The sequence below is a fragment of the Fukomys damarensis genome, unplaced genomic scaffold (assembly GCF_012274545.1).
Source record: "Fukomys damarensis isolate Sample0158 unplaced genomic scaffold, DMR_v1.0_HiC HiC_scaffold_33, whole genome shotgun sequence".
NCBI lineage: Eukaryota > Metazoa > Chordata > Mammalia > Rodentia > Bathyergidae > Fukomys > Fukomys damarensis.
This window is the reverse complement of record NW_022900945.1, coordinates 9,553,295-9,580,045: the sequence shown is the minus strand read 5'-3', so window position 1 is coordinate 9,580,045 and position 26,751 is coordinate 9,553,295. Positions and strand designations below refer to the sequence as shown.

Genomic DNA, 26,751 nt, shown 5'->3' with positions numbered 1-26,751 from the left:
ATCGCCTTAGGCTAAAAGGGCTATGTAAACAGAAAGTGTTCATCATACCTGATTCCACAGAAACCAACCGTGAGAAAACTCTTTTCTGAAATTATTCCAAAACTGAACGGATAACTTGTCCAGGACTCCAAAGCAACCCCGGGTGTTGGCAGAAAGAGAGTTAACTACATGGGTCGTGTAAAAGCTGTCTTAGCCTCACTCAGAAATACATGTTAAGAAAGACTCCTCAATTTTCTGCGGAAGAGGGTAGACAAGAATGAGTTATACAAACTGAGCACCAAAAACTATTCCTTTTCAGATAGACCATGGTCCTGCAGTCTCCCTGTAGTTTCTTCCTGAGATGGACTGGGGTATATGATAAACTTCAGTGGAACCACTTGAACATTTCTGTTCTACAAAGAAGGAACTTAAGGGGAGTTTTAGTCCTTCCTCCACTTCATTTCCAAATTACTGAGGGAAATTTTCAGTAAGCCATGTCAAATGATTTGGTGATTCTCTCCCCATGGGAAATGGGTGGCATTTTAAAAATTCAAAAAACACAGAAATTGATGGTGTTGACATATCAATAAGGCCCTTTCAATCCTCTCTTCACATATGAAAATAACGTGATATTTCTCTAGCAAGGACAAATAGCAAGAAAGTCATTTTTGCCAGTTTGACTTGCTTTGCCCTAGAACATATGCAAAATATCCCTCTGTCTCCTGAGTACTAATATTCAAATTGTTAAAATTCATAGTAATAATGGAATTCAACACTAATGCCTGGCACATCAGTTGAACAAATAAAGGTGACAAATATAGAGTATGTTGAAAAGATCAGTGGTCAAGTTCCATAAAGTAAAGGATTTTTGTTGTTCTTTGGAAGGAAATCTTAGGACTTTATACCATGATTCATTGTTTTGCAAGGTGTGGAATTCTACAAGAAAGTAAAAGTAAAACCAGTTTTCAACTATCGCTCTCAATCAACTAAAAACAAACAAAGTCAATCCCTGTGAAGAGATAGATGCAGCAGCAATTTCTGAGCTGCCTTCCGGAAGACTAATGCTCTGTAAACAGACTTACTCTGAAACTCACATTTCTTCAGAGATGCTGTCTGAGAATCTCTTGAATAAATGCAATGTGTTAAGTAAGTAGAACTTAGTAAGGCCTCCCAAAGCTTCAGAATATTTAAGATTTTTTTCCAACTGATAATTAAAATATAAATTCTACTACTTAGAATTGTTTTGATACAAAGTAGAAGGTCATTATACTTAATAGAAATTCATTCAGATATCCATCAAAAGATAAGCACAGTGCACAGGATGAATGTTCAGACAGTTTTCTTAACAAGTTGAAAATTGCTTAATTGAGCAAGTTGAAGGCTGAAATTGTCCAGTTGAAAATTATCCAAATGCCCATGGATAGAATGTATAAATTGTGATACACTGTAGTAAAAAAAAATATTGTACTATACAGCAATAAGAATGAATGATACATAACTTGCTTCAGCCATATAGATGGTATCAGAAATTACTGACCAAAAGATGCCAGCCACAAAATAGTACATAGTATTCATCTACAGGAAAGGACAGAAAGAAACAAAACTGTTCCAGAGGCATTAGAACCATCTTTGTGCAGATAGATTGGATAAAAATATAAGTAGGGCTTCTAGAGTTCTTGTCCTGTCCATTTTTATCATCTGGAGACTGGGTGGGTTCAGTTTGTAAAACTTCATTGAGCCATATAGATATTATATGTGCAAAGCTGTGTGCATTTGCATTTATTTAATACTCAAAAAAGTAAAAATAGATCACAAACCTATATCTAACTCTCACTTGCCATGTCTGTTCACTTGTCTTTATTAAAATAGCTCCCATGTCATTTTTCACTAGCCCTCTTCTGAATTGTATATTTTTCCTTCTTCTGTCTCTATAATTATATGAGCTCCCTGCTTCTATTCATTAAACTCAGGTAGAAACATTTCAGATCAACTTGGTAGCCTGAGAAATCTTTCATCTGCTGTACTTTTATCTGCTGTACTCTTCAGCATGATCTTTTGTTTCTAGAATCAAGAAAAGAAACATATTTCTTTACATAAACTTCCTAAAAAGCAAACTAGTCATCAAAAGTTAAAATAACAATGCAAATGATTCTGAGAAGTTTGATGTGTTATAATATTCAGTTATAAGTCTATAATTCAATGATGATATGTACAGTTTCATGTCATCTGAAAAAAAATCTAACGTCCTTAGGAGATCATGTGCTTAGGTAGAACTCACTTATGAGGCACAACATATCATTATTCCAGTGACAAAAATACTGTTTCTTCTATGAATGACTGCAGTACTCTTCCTGGAAATGAAGAATTTGTTATCAGACATCTTTATTTCTGATCTAATACCACTACTCACTACTAAAATACCAATTATTAGGTAGGATTTTTTTATGCCATCCACTGATCTAAGCAATTTGCACATATACTCTCACCTCATCCACAGTCTTGTGAAGTAGGAGCTGTTGTTATCTGTCCTTGTCAGATGAAGAAGCAAGAGCTCAGCAAGGCTCCATAACTTGCACAAGGTCAAAGAACATGGCTTGATTTAAACCCAGGCATCCTCACACCACAGCCTGAGCTCTCACCACTCTGTGTCCAACTTTTCTATACTTTAAGCACTAACCTTGGCTCCCCTCCTGCTTTTTTTAAGCACACACATCACCCACAGGGTTTGATTAACAAATACTCCTTTGTTTTTTTATGTTTTAAAAATTTTCAACTCATATCAAAATTCTCCTTTCAAAGAGATAATGACTAGCTCTAAGTCTTCCCTACTATTGTCACCTATCAGAATTCTGGTCCTGTAGTGCCTAGAAATGCAATACTCCATTCACTCCCTTCTCAATGTGCCAATACTGAGAATGCCTCTTGCTCATCATAGCCCCTGAGTTGCTTTCCCTAATGATGGTCTACTGGAATCTTTGATCTAAATCCCCAAAGATTCAAATACAATCTACAGAGGAAGTGGGAGTTTATGAATTACACAAGCAAAGGAATTATTCATGCATTGACATAATCTTTGCACACAGTTCAGTGTGTCAGTATAGAAATGCAATGATTAAAAAATATGCCTTTTTCATAAGCCCACATCAAACGTGTCTGCTCATCTTTTCACCACCAGACCTGCTGGGATCACAAGCAACTAGATTCATATCAGCCCCATTATCCAGTAAGAACTGAACCAGGTGAATGTGACCGTGGTGCCAAGCAGAGTGTAATCCTATAACAGAACACAATAAAAGCATGAAAGAAGAAAACTGCACTTTGATTTTCAAAAGACAGTCACAACCACATAACAGTGTTGTTTCCAGAGGTAGAAAGCAATGGCTGATATCTTTGAGAATGAATGATTTTTTATTAAGAAAATAAGATGCTATCTTAAGCAAAAGAAGTATTCTATTTTAATGAATCTCCTATATAAATTATCTTTTGCTCAATTTCTAGCATTTTACCATTCGCAGTAATTACTAAGAACAAATGTTAGTAAGGTGCCAAGCACAATTTTTCTTGAGAACCAAACCAAGAGCAACGCGGTATGTTCAGTTCTGCCTGGCCTAGGCCGTAAGAGGGTGTGCTGATTGTAAATCTTTAACACAACACTGACACTGACCAAAACCCCCCGCACTATACATCACCACCATTCACTATCAATTCTAAATGGTGTCAGTTATAAAGTACCTCTTCCCTGGAGGTTGCACACTCTCAAAGCCCCTTTCCTTCTTGGCACCTTGAAGCTCTGGAGCACTGACAAGGACCGGGAACCGATGACCTTCTCACCACATTCTTACCTGTGTGCCCATCTCTTCCTTGCTGATTGATGTTTACCACAATCTTATCAAGAAGAAATTTAACCAGATCAATGCTCTTGCCATTCGTACAAGCACTGCAAAAGCATAAAAATAAAAATAGCCCTTGTTATGGACTGTATTGTGCCTCCTTCCAAGTATTAAAAATGGAATTTCTCTAACCTCAGCCTACGGTTACACTCAGGGACACTGTCCTTAAAAATGGTGATTAAGTTAAAATTGGGTCAGTAAGGTGGGTCCTAATCCAATTAGATTGCTGTCTTTATGAGTAGAGGAGATTAGGACACATCTGACACATAGAGGGATGTCCCTGTGAGTCATTGCTAGAAGGTGGCCATCGTCAAGCCAAGGAGCAAGTTCCTGGAAAAGTCAGGGTTACTCCCACCTTGGTCTTTGCAGCCTCGAGAACTGTAAGACAACAAATGTCTGTTGTTTAAGCCACTCAGCCTTGGGTAGTTTGCTAAGACAGGCTTGGAAACCAATACAGCTTTATCTCCAGTCACTCTAGATGCTGATATTTATACAAAAGATCAAAAAAGACACAGAAAGGAGAAGAAAAGGAGTGAATAAAAGAATGTAATGAAAAACAACCAAACATAGTCTCATGAAACTGAGCATAGAGATGATCAACCATAGTTCCATCACCTTGGAGGCTAAGGTAGGAAGTTCACAAGTTTGAGTCCACCTTGGCAAGTTGGTGATTAAATAAGACCCTGTCTCAAAATTGAAAATAAATAAATAAACAAAAAAAGGGCAGAGATATAGCTCAGGGTGAAGGTCCTGGATTCCATCACCAGTACTACCCCCACAAAAAAGAGGGCATATAAAATGTGTCAAATTTTTAGTATTTTTAGTAAGTATTTCCTGTCATATTAGATCTTCTTTAAACCTAGGAATTACTCTACAGGATGATTAAATGACAAATGCAGGCAGTTCCTGAGAGCTTTTCTCAAATTCAGGTTAAAATATGAAATTATTCCCTAGAAAAACCATCTGATGTCTCTCTGAAGACTTTCTTGATCAGAAATAGTGGATCTCAGAGCAGACCTTTTACTAAGGGAGTATTATGTGTGGACTCAAAATCCAGAGTTCTTCTACACTCAGCCAGAGGACCTGGGGCATGTTCTTTGACTTCCGAAATTCTAGTTTTACCACCTATATAACATCACAGTAGACAACCCCTTACCCATTTGTCACATGGTTGCTGAAGTTTCAAGTGGATTAATGCTTATGGGGTTGACTACAAGCTACAGAAGAAGTCCCTTATCAGCTCTTTTCAATTGGGAGGAAAAATTAACAAATTTGGAATCCAAAGACAGATGACTTTTAGAGATAAATTTTAAACTAGATTTGTTGAAGGTATTTAATGAAAACTTTCGTTTCTATTGTTTATTGAAAATATAAGATAAATACAAATTATTTTGCATATGATAAATAATGGACATTCTTAATGGGTACTGGATATTTTTTTTTTACTATTACTTCATATAAATTTATTTTTCCTGTGTTTCTCTCAGACTTCTCCTTTTGCTATAACTTGTGCCCTACCAATAATTTACTTCCAAACTCTGGAGAGCTATGAGGTACTTGGTGGGTGGCCTGAGGGAGCTAACATTGCAGAGCCCTACCTGACTATGACTACAGGAAGGGTACAGGGACCTGATCCTAGAAGAGGCAGTTCACTGGGTCCTGCTACTACTTCTCGGGATGTCCTCAACCAAGTCATTTTTTTAATGAACCTCCACTGAACCTTTAGACATTTTGAACTATGTTCTCTGTCTGAAGTCTTCTCATGAATCAAAGGCGGAAGTCATTTCTGATCTGCTTCCTTGTTAGTTCAGTTTTATGGCCTTGTTATATTGTATATGGTAAGGGAGTTATCTCAGTTTACCTTCATACCTTACAACAGAAGTGAAGGGATCCTGTCATCTTAATGTTCTTACCAGTATTAACACAAAGCAGGTCCTTAACAGATCTTTCATGAATAACTGAATGACTAAAAACCCACTATCTCAATGCAGTATATAATAGCATTATTATTTTAATGAAAATATGACCCATAATACTACATATACAATAGTCCACTGTCTGCATTACTTTGTTTCTTTTCAAGGTGATTACATAAAGAAAAATGATGAGTTCTGAATATAGCTCTGAATACTATGTGTGTGTTTACCCATACATGTGTGCATACATATGAAAATATTAATATGATATTTCTAGTGGCCACAGCCCTATAAAAAATAAAATACCTGGGTTTACACTTTTGACTCACTTCACAATGTCATACAGACAAGCTTCTGGAGGTGAAAGTTACTCTGTGACCTACAGTGGTTTCCAATTCCTGTGGATGGGGTAGCAAAATGATAAGAAAACTAGCCTGAGGTGTTAGCCACAACAGTCATGACCTGAAGGGAAAAAGAATGCCAGCAAGCAAACATCATTTCTGCCAATTTTACCCTTCAGGGACAGATCCCACTGATCCATTTTGACTGAGAGTATGATCGGAGGAGTCCTTGCCTCGGTTATGTTACCAAATATGGAAAAAACAGACAAAATATTTTGGTAGTAGAACATAAATATATACACAAAAATATGATTTTGGAGTTAGCAGACCTTTATACATTATTTGCTAGCCAAAGGAAGACTTAGTTGTTTTCCAAGATGATAGTTTTCATGAGGACTAAGTGAGATAATGGATATAAATAATGTAGCCTAACTTCTCTTTCGGCACTCCTCTTCGACTGATTAAAAAAACCTTGTCACTCCTAGTGAAATTTAACAGATCCATGGTTGAGGTGGAAGCCCAGGCTTAGTTTAGTATGAAGAAAGGGTTGTCCTTATTTCTATTCACCACTGCAACACAAACGTAATGTAAACAATTGAGTCCCAAATACTTTTCAAAGCTTGCAAGCTGGTTATGAAATATATAACAGGTAAGAAAACAATATTATATTCAAGAATCACTAACTTAAAATTACTATGTTTTTATTTTTATAATAAAATAGTAACCATTAAACAGGCAGGTTTTAAATTTTATAAATCATTCATTTTCCTTTTGGATATTTTAGGGAGCTTTGGCTCTGAGGTATTAGTTATTAGAAATAATTTCTTTCTTTTACCTTTTTCCACTGGTTGCAACTTTTCCAATCAGTGGGCTTTGAGGGCACACTGTAAAGGGCTTTCCTAGATTCCAAAAAAGACCTCACACTTTCTTAGTTATCTCAGTGGCCATCCTGACGAGGCATTTATAGGCTGACAGATGCATGTCTTAGGTGAACACACTTGCACAGAAGTTTCAAGTAGTAAGGAAAAAATGTGTCACATGTGATGCTAATGAATTCTGGTAATGAGATTCTTGTCCCAGGAAGATTATGGGTGCAGCCCCTTTTGGCAGCTTTCCACAAAGTGAAGAGGAATAGAAGCAATACACTTGCAGATGTTGACACACCAGTTGCCTTGGAAACATCAGTCCCTGTCTTTGTGGCTGCAGCCAGAAACACATCATCTGGCTACAGCCCCTTCTGTTGTGCTGACTGCAGCATCTGCCTCTCCCTCTTCGTCTGTGCAGCAAGCTTGGGCTCCTCATCCTCTGCTCTACCTCTGCTATCGCTCTCCGATCGCACATCTGCCACTCTTTGTTGTTGCTCTATGTACACAACCTCAGGCTCTGTAGTGTGTCAGCGAAGTTCAGTGGCTAGTGCATGTAAATATTCTTTCACCTGTGAAAAGCTGTCTCACTAAGGGTGTTTTCCTTAGTCATACTTTCTGTTCCAGTCATTTGAATGATCTCCTTAGTGACTTCAAATTCGCCATTGCACCATGCCCTAAATCTAAAGAAAATATTTTGTTAGGAGGGTACCTATGCTATGGTAGACTGAGGGAGCTCTGCACGACACTCACAGGTGCAAAGATGTGTCTCCACAGATGTTAACAACGTGAGGCTGGACTTCTGAGTCACTTTGGAGCAGTTACTTAACTATCACTTGATGGTCAAAGAGAGAACCGAAATGCAGTGGGACACGGTCTTCATTATCCTGAGCATTCACTGTCATCAGCAAGAATGCAAAAGAAAATGTATCTGGAACCTAGTGTTTTCAGCCTTGCCTTCATATTTACAGTGTCATGGATTTTTTCTAAGTGCTAAAAGATTCCTGGAAATTGCCATTGAATGATAATAATAGAGGAAACTACTGTGAAACCAAGTAAAAAGTTACAATTCTATTCCATTGCCTATTACTACATTAAATAGGCTCTCTTCTATATCCCACAAATTCAATGGAATGCATCTAATCCAATCTACCTTATACAATGGGGTAGTTCAGAAAATCAATAACCATTCCAAAAACTTGTAGCCTTATTTCCATAAGTATCCCCTTCCAAATTGATTATTTTACTCTGAAGCAGTGTTAAGCATTTTGGATCCTGACAAAAGCACCAAACCCAGAGATTTGGTTTAGGAGGTCATGGTGTAACCTGGGAATGTCTATGTTTATAACACTGTGTAGGAGATTCTCATGAGAATTTCTGCAACACACTGTTCAAAGAATGGAATTAGAAAACATTTTAGAGGAGGCTGACCTCATGAATCATGCTGCTTTAAACAGGTAATGGGCATTTGTTCTTCTGTTTAGGCCAGCCAGCTTCTCAGCATCTTACGTTATCTGGGAGTACCCTGGACTGCAGGTACTGATGAGGAGACAAAACCATGTTCTGTCAGAGCAGCAGAAAATGTACTTTCCAAGACTCCTTTGCCTTTAGGGCAAAAGAATGGCAGACAGTGACCATTTAGGGCCTGTTGCCCTATAATAATATGTAGTAGTTCTTCTCTTGTTCTCAAGGCAGTGCCCTGCTTTGGGTTTCTATCACCTCCAATCAAAACACAGTAGCATCACTGGCCTTTGCAGATGACCAAAGACCAATAAGCAAAAGCAAGGCCTAACGTATCCGGGCCACGTGGTTGTGGTGGCTGTAGTGCCATTTGATTTCCAATGGTTGCGATTCCCATCACAGAATCACTGTCACACAATGCTGGTTCCAGAAGTACAAAGTCGATGTGCATCTAGCAGGGCTGGCTTTGTGTCTTCTGATTACTGCATGATAGTCTTTAGCATATTCTTTCTATGTTTAAATTGGCAAGAGTTAGTGTCTGATTCTTAACAACCAAGTGACTGCTGCACTCTCATTTCTCAATATCACATTATCAGTATTTGTCACCACTGCGCTGGCTTTAGAGGTGGCAAAGCCTTTTAAGTAATGAAGGGTATAGGAACATCATTGTTGCAAAGATGCTGAAGGGGTTCAGGGCCCGATAACAGTAAGGCAGCTGGCAATTGTCACTTATTATACATTTAATAAAGGTACTTATTTCTTATTTTTCCTCTTAGTAATTTGCTAAGTGTTTATTATATGGGTAGCACATCTCTAAACTTCAAACATGTGCAAATGGTTTACATTCTAAAGTTACCCACTAAAATGGGAAACACATTCTTGATCCCCTGTCTTTAGGAGACACCCAAGATTGCATAAAATCCCTAACCTCAAAGCATAATCCATCTCACTATGAGCATCCCTTTCCGTGCCTTAAAAAAAAATTTTTTTAAGTGCTAAAACCGAGACCAATAAACTGTACATGCACAGAGTTCAAACCATGGAATAATTTACAGTTTAGTTAACTAGTCAAAGATTACAGGATTAAAGTAATAATAAATGAATACCAAACTGTTAAATTTGGGATCTGGCTTTGTGTCAATATTTTAGAACTAAAACAACTGTATTACTGCTATAGCTATTTGTTTGATTATATGATTCCTTTGTCCAAGTTTACTTATTATTTGATTTCTCTGTAGAACCTAAAGAACTTAAAAAAAGAAACATATTTCTTTCAAAATTAATAAAGGACAGGAAGGGAAAGTAAGAAAGGGTAATAATAATTTAAATTACACATAATTTACTACTACTACTTGTATAACCATCATGTAGTGATTAGCAAACACTGATTTAGTTCTTGTAGCTGTTATATTTACTGACAACTTTTCTGTTACTCTTTTTATTTTTGTCTTGCAAGATTTTATGCCAAAGGAAATCTTTAACAAGGACCCTGAACTTTTCCTCCTGAGGCTGTTATTGAAAAAATCTTTGAATCTTTTTTATTAATGAATAGCTCAGAAAGACACCTTTCTTCCAGAAGAATGTTTCTGGTTCTTTTGATTTTCTTACTTTTTATGATATGTTCCTTTGTTCACATTTTGTTCGAAGCCAGAGAAAGTCAATGGCATGGGTCAGTAGCTGAGCACAGTCTGTACGCAGGGCATTGAGGGGACTTGTAAGAGTTTGTGAGAACCAGGAAGGAAATCATGGAGCAGAATGTACTGCAACCTTCTGTTAATTGATAATTTGGCTTTAATCATCCCCAGTCCCACTAATGTTATTATTATGCTCCAACAGAACCAATAAACTTCAAGGTAGGTTATGCACTTGGTGAATTATCTGCAGGGATGCAGATGTTCTTCCTACCAAAGAAAATGTAACTATGAACCAAAGAAATAAGGAATCAGATGCAGGAGTTCATGTGTATATACCTGTGTTTTTGCTTCAGTTAGCTGTTTATATTTTTCTTGGACCAAATAGCAAAGACTAAATATGTAAGTATCATTATACTTTATTTTAAGAATACTGAATGTATGAATAGTAGTCTACGTGCTCCAACTTACTGTCTCATCCAGAGATTTAGACAAAGGACACTTTCAAACAAAGAAACATGGTTTGCTTTCTGTCTTTCTGTTTGAAGAGAGTAAATGTTTAGTAATGTCTTTTTAAAGAAAGATTGCTTGAGTGGGTAGGTAGATGAAAGGTGCTTTTTCTTATTTTTGATTACTGAACTTAAAGATAAAAATTCCCAGACTAATCCACGAATGACTGCAAATCCCAGAGGGTTTTTAAATAAATCCAACATGTTTCTTAAACTTTAAATCTTTGTAAAGCTCAGCCAAGATTGAAGAAAATACCTGAAACAATAGTAACCAAAGCACTCCTCTACTGAGAATGCTCTAGATACGTTTTTGAGGATTTCTGAAATAGCTGGCTCAGTGTTAAAGGACTGATACTTAAAATAATTATAGCGTTTGACATTGAGATGACAAAAATTAATAAATTCTCAATTTAAGTTTTTATCTATTTTCAACTTTATTTAAATGATAAATGTTGAGGTGTGTATCACTGTTTTTTAAGAAGTCCAGCAATATTTTGGTCTTTTTAACCTCATTCAATAGGTACTGCATATCTCCTTTTTCATTGCTCTGAGAGATACAAAGAAGTAGACAAGACTCAAAACATACTTTCCTGAATAGCGCAGCCTTTTAAACATGCTGAACTGAAGAGTGTGCTTTTAGAATCACACTTGGGCCAATTCTGTAACCTGAATTTATTCTCATTTGTGGCATTCTGTTACCATGGATACACACTGTAAATACCAGATTTCAAATTGTGCTCCTTTTGGGGGTCATGCGTTTAATCTTCTTCTTATGTCCATTTACCACAGGCAAAATCTAGATTTAAAATAAATCATCTTGAGGCTTAAATACATTTTTGTAATAAGTGAACTAACTGATAATATGTCCTGTAGTGTGTCTGTTAGCATCATAGATTTTCTGGCTTATTTTTTGCTATTGTTTGAAGTGCATAAGGTGCTTAAATATCAAGTGTGTATTAAAAAAAATAAAAATACTTGAAAGTCTGAATTCACGCTGTCTCTTGCTTTTTTAAGTGATTGAGTAGGAGGCATGCAGTAAGTACTTGGGTGAATCAGAAAGAAAATATTAAAAATGATATTGTATGATGCTGGTATGTGAGGGGAGTACAGGTTTAGTACACATTTTAATGCCGTTTGCAGAAGAGTCCTTTGATCCTGGAGACATGCTGGTCGTAAATGACACTCATTTTGACACTACTGAGCTTTGGAGTTCTGCAGAAGAATAAAAGCTGAGGTTGGCATCAATAATAAAAGGAAAAAGTGATGCAGTTCTTGACCCCTTGGAAGAGTGAGGCAGTTTCAAAAACACAATTATGTGTTCAGTGATTCACGCAGGTATACTCTGCCTATCCTAAACTAACAGGATCAAAGAGAAAGCTTAAATGAGGGCCAGGGAGCAGCATTTGTCATGTCTTAAGAGCAAGTGTTTGTAATAATGCATAGAGTAGACGCTTGAGTTATTGCACACTGGCTTATAAAAAACAATGCAAACTGTGCCTCTCAGATTTTATAAAATAAATTGACTCCTGTTCCCAATGTGGAAACTGGAAATCATGCTAGTCTCTTGCCTCAGTCTTCTCTAGCAGCACTTGTGCTATTCTTATGAGTAGATGAATATACTGATTTTTATTAACTAAATATCAGCCTGAATTTTGGACCAAGGAGCTGGCAGTTTGAAGACCATGTCCTTTTTGGAAATGTGCATCATTTCTCTTGCAAAGGCCAGCAGCTCTTAAAGCTGGGCTTTTAATTAGGTCTCTAGAGTGTCAATGGAAGAAGGTTGGATATGCCTGAGAGAATTTAATCACAAGATTGTACTCTCAGTGAATTTGTGTCAAAAAATAAAGTTTGTGTGGAAGAATTATTCTCAATAAATATACTTTTAATCAACTTTCCAAAATTGATTTTATCATTTTAAAAATAAGAAGGCAATAGAAAATCTATTCTAGTAACTGGGTCTGAAGTTCTTCCAAGTATTGTAAAGCTTTTTGGCCCCCAAACTCACCACACTCAAATTAGTATCTGCATTAAAATTATAGTAATATAATACCAAATAATGGGGGAGGCTATGGGGAGGAACTGGAACTCAGATACACTGCTGTAAAATTGAAACACAATAAAGACTCTGGAAAATATCTGAAATGTCCTAGAGTTTCTATATATGCATATCATACCCTTTGGTCCATCAATTCTTTTCTTATATATATATACTCAGGAGAGGTAAATGTATATGTTCACAAATGAGTTGGGTACAAATGTTCTTGGTAACTGTATTCTAACAGCAAACTACTAGGAATCTTTTTATTTTTATTTTTTGCAAGTACAGGAGACTGAAGCCAGGGCCTTCACATTGAGACACATTTCCAACTCCTTTAAATAGTAAAAAAAAAAATTTTTAAATTTGAGACAGGGTCTCAGTAAGTTGCTAAATTTCCCTGGCTGAGCTCAAACTGGTTATCATCCTATCTCAGCCTCCCAAGGTTCTAGGATCACAGGTGTGTGTCACCACACCCAGTGACACTAGAAATCTTAACATGTACATGAGGAGAAGAGCAGATATATAGACTGTGGCCTATCCATGCAATCTTCAGCAATATAAAAGAGCACAGTGTGATAGAGACTATAATATAGATGAGTGTCAAAATTAACTTATTGAGCAAAAAATATAGTCACAAAATTATATGAATTTGAAGAACAGACAAAAATAATCTATGGCAATATAAGTTAGAATATTGATTATCTCTGAGGGAGAAGGCTATTTAGAAGGAAATGTTCTATAGAGGATGAAATATTCTATATCTTCATCTGGGTAATTTTGGTATAGAGAAATACTAAGTAAATCTTTATCGGGCTGTATGCTTAAAATTTAAGAATTTTACATGTGAATTATACCTCAATTAAAAATGGTCAGTGGATAACAACATGGGTTAATTCCCTTAGTAATACACCTTTCAGCTAGTGTGGTGAGGATTGAACTGAAATGTGCAAAGAAAGATTCCCTCGTAAGCTTAATAAATATAATGTTAAAATAAATTACGATTTGTGGAACAAATTAGCATGTGACAAAAGAATTAGTCAACTTCAAGGCTCTGCTCTAGAAGTAAGGGGTATGACACGAACAATACCAAAGTTCTTGCAAACATAGAATCTTACCATCTGCTTTATTTCCGTCTTCCACCAGAAATTATGCAATGCTGAAGAACACTTTTGCAGATGTCAGATGGAGATACCTATCCCCAACTTCAACACTTACATTCACATCAGCACCAAATTTCAAAAGGAGGTGAGTTACCTAAAGGTCTATTTATTTTAAATTAGTATCAAAATCTCAGACAAAAATTAATGTAAAGCTTTTGGTAATAGAGAATATATATCACTAAAATAGCCTCAAGTTCTTTTCCCTTGAAAAACAGTAGAAAGCCCTAGTGCAATCGACATGAAAATAACAAAATTAGTAGATCACCTAACCAGAAATCCTAAATTGTGCAATTTTAGGGTAGATTATAAACAGCTTAATAACATAGTGAGAATTTAATTCTTCCCATCATTCTATCTTGCCATGCTTAGCAATTAGGATTAATTCTCACACGGTAACAAGAAAGCTATAGCAGCTCCAGAAACTACAAGCCAAAGTCCACAGAATAGAGTTAAGGGGCTAAATCTACCTTACAGTATAAGGGATCACATTTTATAAACCTAGGAATTTATTCCTAAAATATTCCCAGAAATGATCCTCCAGTATCTGTTTCCTAGACTTTGTTATTTGCAACTTTCTAGATCAATGCCTGTTCAAGGGGAAAAGTTTACTGTGAGTAGCTTGGTCTAATTCAGATCTAAAACACAGTGTCAGGAGAATAGGAATATCTTTCCCAAACATAACCTCTAGGAGAAGGCTGAACAATGGAATAAAATCCTGAGTCTGCAAACAAGGAAAAAATATTTGGCATGAAGATGTACTAGGAGGAGAGTTTTGCCTAAACAACCAGCATCACCCACTACCAACCTTTTTTGTTATACCTAAGGAAATTTTTTTTTTTTTTTAAAGTTGGGATGGAACCTAGCTTAAGTTGAAAGGCAAACTTGTGTGGATTGAGATGTTGTACAGAGTAAGAGAGATCCAGAATTAATATCTGATTTGTATTAGCTGTGCAACCTTGAGAAAACTGGCCAACTAATCTCAACCTAAGTGTCATCATAGCTAAGTGAATGATAATAAGTCTTAACTCATGGGATATTGTGAACATCAAATGAGTTAATTTGTTTAAAGTGCAGAGCACAATAACTAATGTACATGTTCCCTTTTTACCTTTTTTACTTTATTAATTGAGACATTGTTGTTTACTATTCCTGTTACAGAATTATTCTGAAGACTAAATCAAATTTGAGGAAACACTGAAAGAGTTAAAAAAGAAAAAAAATCTCTACAGTTTTTGGCTTTGAAGACCTACATTTGCCATTTATTTTCTTTAATATCAAATCTTGTCCATTCTATAATGTAGATCATTGTTGTATGTAAATGTTCCTCTCTAAAATCACCCACCATCTTCTCTGAACAATCTTTTCCAAATTTTCCTCCTAGCCAGAACCGTGAGGAGTTTACTGGACTCTTGGTTTGCGTGGCAGCTGCAGGCATACACCACGGTGAGACATCTTGTTACTAGACATCTGTGCCTCCTTTTCCATGGGTGAAGGAGAGACAGTCACAGTGGCTCTGCATCTCCCCCAAGCAACCAGGAGCTCCTACTCCCAAGGACAGGGCAGGGAGGGCTATGAAGTGTTAAAGCATCCAGCCCTGTTTGCCCAGAGTTGTTTCATCTAATTAATGGGATGCCATTGAGTCATTTACATAGGTAGTTATAAACTTATTCAGTATTTCTTGAAACCCCAGTGCCCCCTGAAAATTTCAAACGCCACCTCAGTGATACTAAGAGATGAATCGTGATGTGTGTGTCATTAAAAAAACAGGAAGGGAGGCCTCTCAGCTCTCCTGACCACTGAGGTGTCAACATAAAAGTGAATTCAAGCTTTAGAACTATGTTAACATTTTTTAAACAGCAAATAAGCATATATCTGTTAGAAAGTTTTCAAGAACATGAAAGATATTTATAAAATTATAGGCAAAGTATTAGCCAGATGGGCTATGGTAAAGAAGACTGATTTCCTATTGAATGTAAAAAGTTAAAAGAGCAAGGATTCCAGTATCAGGCTTCTACTTATTAACTATGTCACCTTGACCAAGTTATTTAAGATTCTCAAGCCTCACAAGATGGGAATGATAGTGCTAATGCATGGAGATGTGGTGGGAATCAAGTAAGTCATTACATGGAACGCACTCCGAAGTGCTTAGCACTCAATTTCAGGTTCTGCAAGAAGCGTGTGCGTTTTCTTCCTTTGTCGGTTAATAGGCAGATCAAAACTTCATTCAGGAGAAATCAGAACAGCAGAAGTTTAGTCTCAAAAACCTTACTCCCCTAAGCAAATATTTCCACTTACACAGACTTCATAATATTTGATTGTATAACTTTATAATGGATTGATTTGAACTGTCCCTAACATCAACCGTCTATTTAGCACTATTATTATACACCTAGGAAATATTATTCTTGGTGCCCACATCCATTCTTCCACTTAAAAATAAGTAAATAAACAAATGGCAAGGAACATGGCACATTAGGCACATTTATATAGAAAACATATCATTCTCCTTGTCAGCATATTTTTGCAAGTGACAATAGCCTCCATAAATTACCTATGTGCTGCCTTCACACACAGAAAGTGAGGCCCTTATCACAAAAGGGCCATCCACATTTTAGCATAATTTTGTAAGACTGTGACTGTATTTTCAGGGAAAGTAAACAAATTTAGCTTTTCCCTCATCATGCATCAAAGCTCTTACTTTTTCTTTTTTTTCTTTTTTTTTTTTTTGCTGGGTTGTGAGGTTAATTACCAAAGAAGATGATTCTTCAAGCAGCATGCATTGTGTATGGTCTGTGCCTGAAGACAGAGGAGTAGAGGATTTTTTCATTGCCTGAACTTTTGGATCCCACACTTTCAAACCCATTTCCAGTGGCCAGCTCTACAGCACAATTTGAACAATCACATCAATGGAATGAGCCATCTAGCTGTAGAACATACTCCTCTGGCCTGGGTTGCCCAAGCATAGGTCACTTGCAGAGAAATAAAGGCATGTTGATGTGAACAGCACAGGGACACAAGGAAATGGGAACCCTTAGGAGCTGCAGGACGTTAAAAAGGTATAATTCTCCAAAACTGTGTGAGCTAAGGGAGATGAAATGAGGAAGAATGAAAATAGAGGGTCCAAAGAAGAGTGATGCTTGGTTATTTAATTGTATTTGTATTTCTGTTTCACATAGTTCTGTCCAGTTTATGGAGAATAACTATAAGCCAGTGTTCAAAAGTAGTGAAGAAAAATTTAACCTTTCAATATTTTAAAGTTAAAAATCAATTAAGTTTGGAGTTAGAACACACTGTCTTTGATCCTGACTTCACTGTTTCAGGCACACTGGCTGGACTCTATGATTTGTTAAACTGAGTGAATAGAAACAAGAAGGGATGCTCTGGCACCATAGAATGGTTTGGAATTCAGCACCAGATAGACCTGAGTACAAATTCCAATTCTTCTACTTATTAGCTCCATGCATCTTGCATGGTATCTGACCTGAACTTTATATGTGACACTGGTAAGAAGGGGAATATAACAGATAATTTCAGAGTTGAGGCAAAAATAGAAAATAATATTATTATAATAAAGAACTGTGTTTCTTCTAGAGGCTTCCATTCCCTTACTTTGTGTTTCTAGAAGCTGCCTGCATTTCCTAGCTTGTATCCCCTTTCTTATATCATTTTAAGCTCTTTCTGTTGTTATGTTCCCAATTTCTCTGATTTCCTTCTATCTCATAACAGGACTTTTACATATCATCGGGCCTAACACATAATCTCAAATAATCTCCCCATCTTGAAATCCTTCATTTGATCATATTTGCAAAGTTCCTTTGAAGGTAACACTTGCAACTTACAAAAATTAGAATGTAAACATATTTCAGGGCAATCAGTCTACAACATACCATCACTGCAACAAACAGAAAATAAAGTTTCTAAAAGAGAACTTTTGTTGAATTTGTCATTAGCATCACCACAATGATATATACTAAGCATTTCCAAGCATTCAATTTGTATCTCCTCACAACAGTATCCCTTTAAGGTAGGTAAAACTACTACATTTTTTTCTATTTTATTGGGGCAGAAATAAAGATCAGGGGGATAATATAACTTACACGTGGTCACAGAGCTAGGTAGGAGGTCTTCAAATTCCAGCTGCCAGACTCCTGTGGCTGCACACTTACCGATGCACTTACTGCCTTCTCTGTGCACCGAGAGAGTCCCTAAAATGATAGTCTTGCCGTTGTAATGTTCATGATAGGTATACAAAGCTCTCCAAGGGTGGAGCTGATGAGAATATGGCAAAATAACTCAAAGAATATCTTAAAAGAAACGTCTTTCTTTTTGAAGATAAGAGTTGAACAAAATGCCTGGCACCCTTGAGCACTCCCTAAACCTTTGGGGCTGTACCATCATTTACCTGCTCATGCCCATCGTAAACTGTGATGTGCAGTGCAGTGAAAAAAAACAGCATCCTGAACATTGACATCAGCTCTGTGTTGGAGTAATACATCAGCAGCCTAGCAGGAAGAACACCTTGGTTAGAAGCCTCATCTGGGCCATCTACTCATCAAAATTTATTTTACACACCACCATACATAATTCTTGATCAGAAGTCCCATCTTACAACATAAATTCTTCCATATTCCTTCCCCAGAACTTCCAATATATTGCTTTTGTCTATAGAATAAAGACCAAGACTGACCGTGTGACCTTTGGATCCCCTCAATCTGATGGTATGCTTGTAAATATATTTCTCATTACTACAGGTAGTTCTATATCCAATTTTCTATGCATTAGCGGCTGTGTACACAATATGCCCATGAGCAGAATTTTTTTTGGTCAAATAAAAATATTTTAGCTTTTGTTAAAATGGTGTCTCCTCCAAAAATTCCTACGTCTGTCCCTTTATTGCCATCTACTTGGCTTAAATGAAATCTTTCTTCTTCATAAATCTCATATAGTTTCCTTGGTGGCATTTAAAACACAAACACACACACACACACACAACACACACACACACACACACATCTTATCCTTACTAATGAGCAAATTAAGAACAAAGTATGTAATAGATCATCTTTGTAATTTTACTGTAGTACATTATATGCAAATAGTAATATTTAATGAGGAAAGAAAGGAGTAAGTGAAAAACACTACCAGGAACTATTGGCTAACTGTCTTCATGGAAAGTCACAGACTAGCAATTTTAGGGGAGAAAAATATTTTTCTTCTACCTATTTAGGGTTCACTCTCTACTTCCTATACATCAGCTCAACAAAAGATAGATGAATAAGAGAAAATATAATTCTATTAACATGGATACTATATGTACATGTATCAGTAATGAGTAGCTCAAAATGGTGGTTGTAACTTTTGCTTATACAGTATCTTAAAAAGTTCAGTGAATTTCATAAAAAAGGAATAAGAGAAGAGAAAATATTCTGAACTACTAAGGGAACAGATTGTGGGAAGGTGAATAAATGGAGAAAACAAATAAAAGATCAGAATTAGTTTTTTTGTTTTTGGTTTTCGTTTTTTTATTTGTTTTGTTTTTTAGTTTGTTAAGCAACTCCTCTGGTGGCTTCTCTGGGTGGTTGTCTCTCGTGCCTAATTAACCTCTTGGTAATGAAGGCAGGAGGGATACTTTTACAAATTCATATCCTTCTCTTGATTAATACTAGGTCATAGAATTTTCTCATATCTGTTTCTTATAGATATTCTTTAAGGAAAATTATGCAGCATGTTTAAGTGGCATATTCTGTTATCCCTCACCACAAACTTGTCATCTCTTCAAGTTTCTTCACCAAAAGACTTACCTTTCAGTTCTTTTCTGCTGGACAAAGATTGTATTGTTTCCTCAACTGTGTTCATTTTCAATGAGGACTTTCCTAATGCCCTACTCTTCAGTTGGTAAAATATTATACATTTGAGGAATTCTTCAAAAGTCTGTTAGAGAAAAGAGGAAGATGTGATATAAATGCTCTGGGGACTTCAGTTCTGTCACCCCTCCTGTTTCTGTGAGGAATTAGCTTCTTAAGTCAAGTCTCTGTAGTTGTATGAATGGGAGCCATTCCAACCTTGGGTAGGACCATGGTCATTACCACACTCCTATATTTTGAAAGAAGAAGAAATTGAGAATTGGAGGAGTGAGACAATTCTCAATGCCACTGGGCAACTCAGTATCACCTGAGATGTGAACCTTCAGTTTGTCACCTCAAGCTTTGAGTATTTCTTAGTTTTAAATAGCTCTCTCACCTTTTAAATTATTCATCTACTAAATATTAATTGAACATTTATGGGCTACCACTGTTATGTGTTTATTCTCATAATTATTCAGTCAGTAGGATGGCACTAGCATTGACTTTAATTGTTATACCAAAAGAATCAGGAATTCTTTTGTAAGATCTGAAATTGTTAATGGGTCCAAAAATATAAGTTGGTACACAGGATTCTGTACCTTCTCAATACAGAGATTTTGCTTATACTTAGATAGCGATGATTAACAATAGTATAAAATGTGTAGAGAGAGTTTGTTTTCTAATAAAAGTTGAAACCACAATTAACACTTATTGAAGGAATATTAAGTATTAGGCATTGAACTAAATGTATAAGTGCTACTTGTCTACGCTTTGTGTTGTGTCAAAACCAAAAGGTATTACTCTCCCGTTTAAAGGTGAAAGAAACAAATCTCAGGAGGACCAGGTAACGTATTTGGGGTCAATGATCTAGTAAGAAGGAGAACTGGAATTCAAATGCAGGTCTGTTCGACCTCAAAGTTTGTTCCATCAGGCTGCTTCTGTAGGAGGGTCTCATTAACACTGACATTTAAATTAAGAACTAAGTGACTCAACCCCAGAGAAGAGAAAGCCACTTGTCTCTAATGACTCTATGGATTCTGCTTGAAAATGACTATGAGAGCCATTTTGATCAATCATCTGGTATCTGAAGCTTCACAAACTTGGGATTCAATCTGAGGAACCTTGCAAGGAAGTCACTAATGATCAAGGAAGATGAAGCTTCTTAAGATTTCTCTTATTTTAAATATAGCACAAAATAAAGTAGATACTGTGAATTTTTATTGTAAAAAAGGATTCTCAAATGTTAACATACAGAGCCAATTTCTTAGGCATGTTCTGTAACTTACTTTTATCCTAAAAGATAATGAATCTGAGGCTTCGATAAATAGTCAAAAGCAATTTCTTTCCTCCTAAGTTTGCACTTACCCAGTCACTCAGAAGGTCAACCTTTTGGCTGAACATTCCTTAATTATGAAGTGTTGGCCTTCGGAGAAACTGTCAAATGTAACTTTTAATGAAACTACACTGAACCATTATTGAACTGTAGGCTTTTTAAGTTTATTTTAAAATCCAAGGAAATATTTAACCATTGAGAGCAGTGTGCATTGGAAGCATATGATTTTACTTCTACGAGTACAATGCTTTTAGTCATTCTCATGTTTTTGGAGTCAGTATGGGGACAGTACCTCCCAATACCCTTATGGGAATTTGGCATATTTGATGTATAAATATTTCTTCTCAGTGAACAAGACAATTGTACTCATGTTACATTTAGCTAGAAAGACACATCTATTCAGTCATTTTAGTCATGTCTCCCTACTGTGAAAAAAGTGTGCTATCAACTTCACACTATTTCTCCTACATGAAGCCCCAAGAAGTCACAGAATGAATCTACTTCACTCACGGCTAAGATAGGTACATGATAGGTACAGTCATCCAAGAATTGTTGAAAGGACTACATTTGTAATAGAAGTAAAAATTTGAAAGATATAACTGACATCAACATAAAAGAATTTAAACAAATAAGACTCAGTTATATGATTGGAACTCTAAAAAATTCAATTCAACAAACATGTATTTGAAATTAACCTCAGCACTTCTCAGGTGCTTTCACCATGCTAGGAATAGTGTCTAGAAACTTGACTACATAATCTCATTAAGTTTATTACAGTTTGTATATTGTGCTGTTTCAAAATGTTTGAGAGATTATATGGTCTCAGGTTTTTCCTCAAAAGGTAGTATCAAAATTACTACTAAAATTGTAAAGTAGGAAAGAGTCTGTACCACAGAAAGGATATCACCATATGCATTAAATACTTTAAGGATGTGAACAGTATCACACATAGATATGCATAACTGACATATACATCATTACTATTAAGGAACAGAGATTTAAATATAGACTGGAAACAATACTTTTACTGACAGAAGGATAAGTACCACAAAGTGCTTCCCACTAGGTTGATGTTTTAGGAGCACAGAAAATAGAACAGAGCTCTTCATTTTGATAATAAGCCAATCACTAAATGAATTGCCCTTACAGATAATTTTATTTACCAGTTGACTCCTGAAAATATTTAAGTGAATCTCCACATTGTAAACACCCATTTTAACATCCTGCCTTTTCTTCTCTTTTTTTGCCTGCTACTTATTATTATGACCAAGCATGTTCTCTACAAAAACCTCCAAATATTTCATTACATTGATCACTTCTGTTTCTGAATGTCTATATATATTCTCACCATATAGTCCTTCCATTAATTAAAATGGTTGGAAAAAAGCATTACTATATACAATTTAAAGTATTTTATGTTCTAAACCTGTCTCACTATTAAACATAAGAAGTTTTAACTTCAGGTAAAAGAAATTTTCACCTGAGGCATCAGAACTTATTTCCTCTGGCTAGTCATTTAAAAATCACAAAGACTCTGAAATTAATGACTTCAGGAACAAAGGCCCTCACTGTTTGTACTTGCTAAATGTTTCCTACAGTTTTTGATTTATTTGACTTGGTTCCATTTAACTTCCTTGCCTTTTATCTTTTATCTCATGCAAGTCATTGGGCATAAATGAGAGAGAAATAATGATTATATAGAGAGGAAATAAATGTCTCATGGAAGAGAAGGTAGAATGAGGTAAATTCTAGAGGAAACACAATGGCAATCAATGTCAGTTGAAATTACCAAAATCAAATATTGTGTCTTACACCTAGTAGAGCTTCATCGAGAAATACATACACATTGAAATTAAACATATCTTTACTTAGATGTTACTTCATTTCATGTTTCCCTTTGAAGTCTTATTTAGATTTAAACTTCTAACAACACATTCCCTAAGTTGCATAATTTTAAAGCCAGAATATTCTCTTTGGTGTTCTTGCATCTAACTTTATTATTCAGAGGTGTGGGGGGGATTATGAGCCTGTAATGCAATGATACTCATTTCTATTTTAATGGAAAATTTATAATTAACAAAGATTTCAAAAAAAACTATTTTCAAAGTCTGTGTTTCATCCTTTCAAAATGATAACAAAGGTATCACTATAGAAGTTGATTTTGATTTGATATTTTTCCATTGATTTCCAATATCAACATTTAGTAACCAATTCCCAATCATCATCCCTTTAAACTACAGCTCTCTTTGCCAAACTTCAGTCTCTTTTTAGGAGTTCTCAAAGCCTTTTGTTCACATTGCCTCACCTCCTGTCCATTGCTGGGATTCCACCTCACCTCAGAGAGAATGGCTGCTATCAAGTAATCAAATGCTGGCAGGGTTGTGGGGAAAAAGTAACCCTTCTCCACTGGAGCAACCACGGTGGAAATCATTGTTTTCATTTTCATCTCTTGAATGACCAGTGATGTTGAACATTTTTTTTCATATTTTTATTTGATATTTCTACTCCTTTGTCTGAGAAATGTTTATTCATGTTAGAGGCCCATTTTTTTATTGTGTCTTTAAATTTGGGAGTACTGATTTTTTAAATTCTTTATATATTCAAGATAGTAGACCTTTGTCTGAGGAACACCCAGTAAAAATTTTCTCCCACATTGTGGGTTGTCTCTTTGCACTGTTGGTGGTTTTTCTTGCTGTGCAGAAGCTTTTTAATAAGAAGAGATCCCCTTTATTGATTCTTTGTGCTCCGTAATGTGTGACTGAGGTTTTGTTCATGTAGTCTCTAACTATCCTGATGTCTTCAAGAGTTCTACCTAACCTCACTTCTAGCTGGATTAGTGTTTATGCTTTAATATTTAGATCTTTAATCCATTTCAATTTAATTTAGTGCATGTGAGAGATATAGGTCTCATTTTAATCTTTGGCAGTTGAAAACCAATTTTTCCAGAACCATTCATTAAAGAGACTATCTTTTCTCCAGTGAGACTGTTTGGCTCCTTTGTCAAAGATGAAGTGGCTGAGTGTGTCTGGAGTTGTGTCTGCATCTTCTAATTACTGGTTCCACTGATCCTCGGGTCTGTTTCTTTGCCAGTACCATTCTGTTTTTACCACAGTAGCTTTGCAGTATAGTTTAATTTCACTAATGAAAACAGATGCAAAAATCTTTAATAAGATACTGGTAAACAGAATGCAGAAGATCATTGAAAAGACCATACACCCTGACCAAGTGGAATTCATCCCAGGGATACAGGGATGGTTCAACATACACAAATCAATAAATGTAATATACTATATTAAGAGAGCCAAGGACAAAATCCATATTATCATCTCAATAGATGCAGAAAAAGAATTCAACAAAGTCCAACTACATTCATGATAAAAACACTACAAAAAATTGGAATAGATGGTTTCTATCTCAACCTGATAAAAGCCATCTATGAAAAACCAACAGCCAATATCATACTAAATGGTCAAAAACTAAAATCTTTCACACTAAAATCAGGAACAAGACAAGAATGTCCATTATAACCACTCCACTCCTGTTCAATATAGTTTTGGAAACATTAGCCACAGCAATTAGACAAGAGAAAGAAATAAAAGGAATAAAGATAGTAAATAAAGAAGTTAAATTGTCATTATTTGCAGATGACATGATACTTTACATAGAAGACATCAAAACCTCCACCAAAAGTCTTCTAGACTTAATAAACTAATTTAGTAAAGTAGCTGTATAGAAGGCCAACACACAAAAAGCAATAGTTTTCCTGTACACAAACAATAGACTCACTGAGAGAGGAACTGGAGAAACACAATAGCAACAAAAAAAAAGAAAAGAAAAGAAATCCCTAGGAATCAACCTAATGAAAGAAATTAAAGACAGTGAAAAAAGAGATCAAAGAGGGTATTCAGAAAATGGAAAGACATCCCTTGCTCCTGGGTAGGAAGAATAAACATAGTGAAAATGGCCATACTTCCAAAACTGCAATATAGATTCAATGCAATCCCAATTGAAACCCCAACAACATACTTCACAGACCTTTAGAAAACAATCCAAAAATTCATTTGGAACAAGAAGAGACCCAGAATAGCAAAAACAATTCTAGACAACAAAGACAGAGGGTATCATAATCCCCAATTTGAAACTATACTACATTGCTTCTAATATTTTCTGTGTTTCGTTTTAGTTGTCCCCTCTATATACTATAAGACTAAGAAATTGAAGCTAACATGTATTTTTTTACCAATATGAGCAGCTATGTTGGTTAAAATAAACTGGGCATAGGTCAGATAGGTGTCACAGGAAGGCTTGCAAATATGAACAAGTTTCCTGTGAAAAAAATGCTGGGTCATGGGCCAGACACTTAGGCAATAAGATATCTGCCAAGATAAAGAAGTACTGCATGAAAGGAACATTGTTAACACCTATGAGCAAATATCTGGACCCCTATGGGCACCTGGCTGGAGTTTGTAGCCACTCTCATGTAGAGACAATAAAATGAGCTGAGGTAGTGACAGTGGCCTGGAGACATAGGATGGATTTTAGAAATATGAAGACAGCAGAAGCCTTATGACAGCACATGGGAGGACTGGGATGGAGAAAGATGAAGAGAAATTGTCAAGACTGGATGATCATAGAAGAGGAAGCCCACAAGGACAGATCAGTGTGACAATAAGACTGTCTACTTCATGAAATTCACGTACAGGTCTGCCTCTCCACTTAGTCACTTGCAGAACCTGGTTTCTTACATTTCTCCCTAGCAGTTCATTGTGTTCTTATCCAACAGCACAAGCTATTTCTATTGGAACAACCATTCCATCAATATTTCAAGATAATTTTCACATTTTCATAGTAATGAATAAAAATCGAGTCAATTGTCCATTAAAGCAACCAAATGTGGCTTATCAATTGGATAATTTGATAATCAAAGGTTTTCATTACAGAGAATGCATATTAGGTAACATTTGTTTTACAGTAAGTCCTCCTTTTGAATCATACTCATGTGTATATATAGATAGATATGAATCTATCTATACATACATATATATATTCACTGATATTGGTTATGTTAGGCGAGGATTCTCTATATCATATAGTTACAGAGTTTCTCACTTACAACACTGGTGGAATGTTTTTCTAAAAACTTTTTTTTTTTATCTGACATAACTCTAATTAAGTATTTGAGTACAAAAACCTACTGGAAAATAGTTTCATCAGGCTGTCACAGAAATGAGCTGCTCTTATATGATCTCTCTCTCTCTCTCTCTCTCTCCCTCTCATTATCTCAGGTTACAATTAAATTTGTCTTTAAAATTATTCAGAGGATAACTCCACAAATAATATTGCCAAAGAAATTAAGAAGAAGCTCCATATTTTTAAGTTGTGGAAATAAAGCTTAGAGACATCTGTGTGTGTGTGTGTGTGTGTGTGTGTGTGTGCGCGCGCGTGCGTGCACGTGTGTGCATTTAACAAATTCCATTTGCTATTTAAATTTAGTATTACTGCTCAGGAGGTGATGAGAACATAAGAACAGCTGGTGGAAGGGGCCAGTGCGATGAAGCAGAATGAGTTTAAGTGGTACCAGTTTATAGTAATAGTATTGAAACCAGGAAATAACACAACTGCACTAAAATAAGGCAAGATATTTGGGGCTAAAATGTGGGACGAAGGGAGCCCAATAATGAAACGGTAGAATCATCTAAGAAGGAAGAAGAGACCAAAGGAATGCCTATCAAGAGAGCTCACAGAAGAGATATTTTTTTAATTGAATCTATTGGTACATTCTAGGTA

General features: G+C 35.9%; 1 pseudogene; it reads right to left on the bottom strand.

Moving 5' to 3' along the window:
* LOC104848996 overlaps nt 1-26,751 on the bottom strand; it is a 266,524-nt pseudogene that overhangs the window by 164,617 nt on the left and 75,156 nt on the right.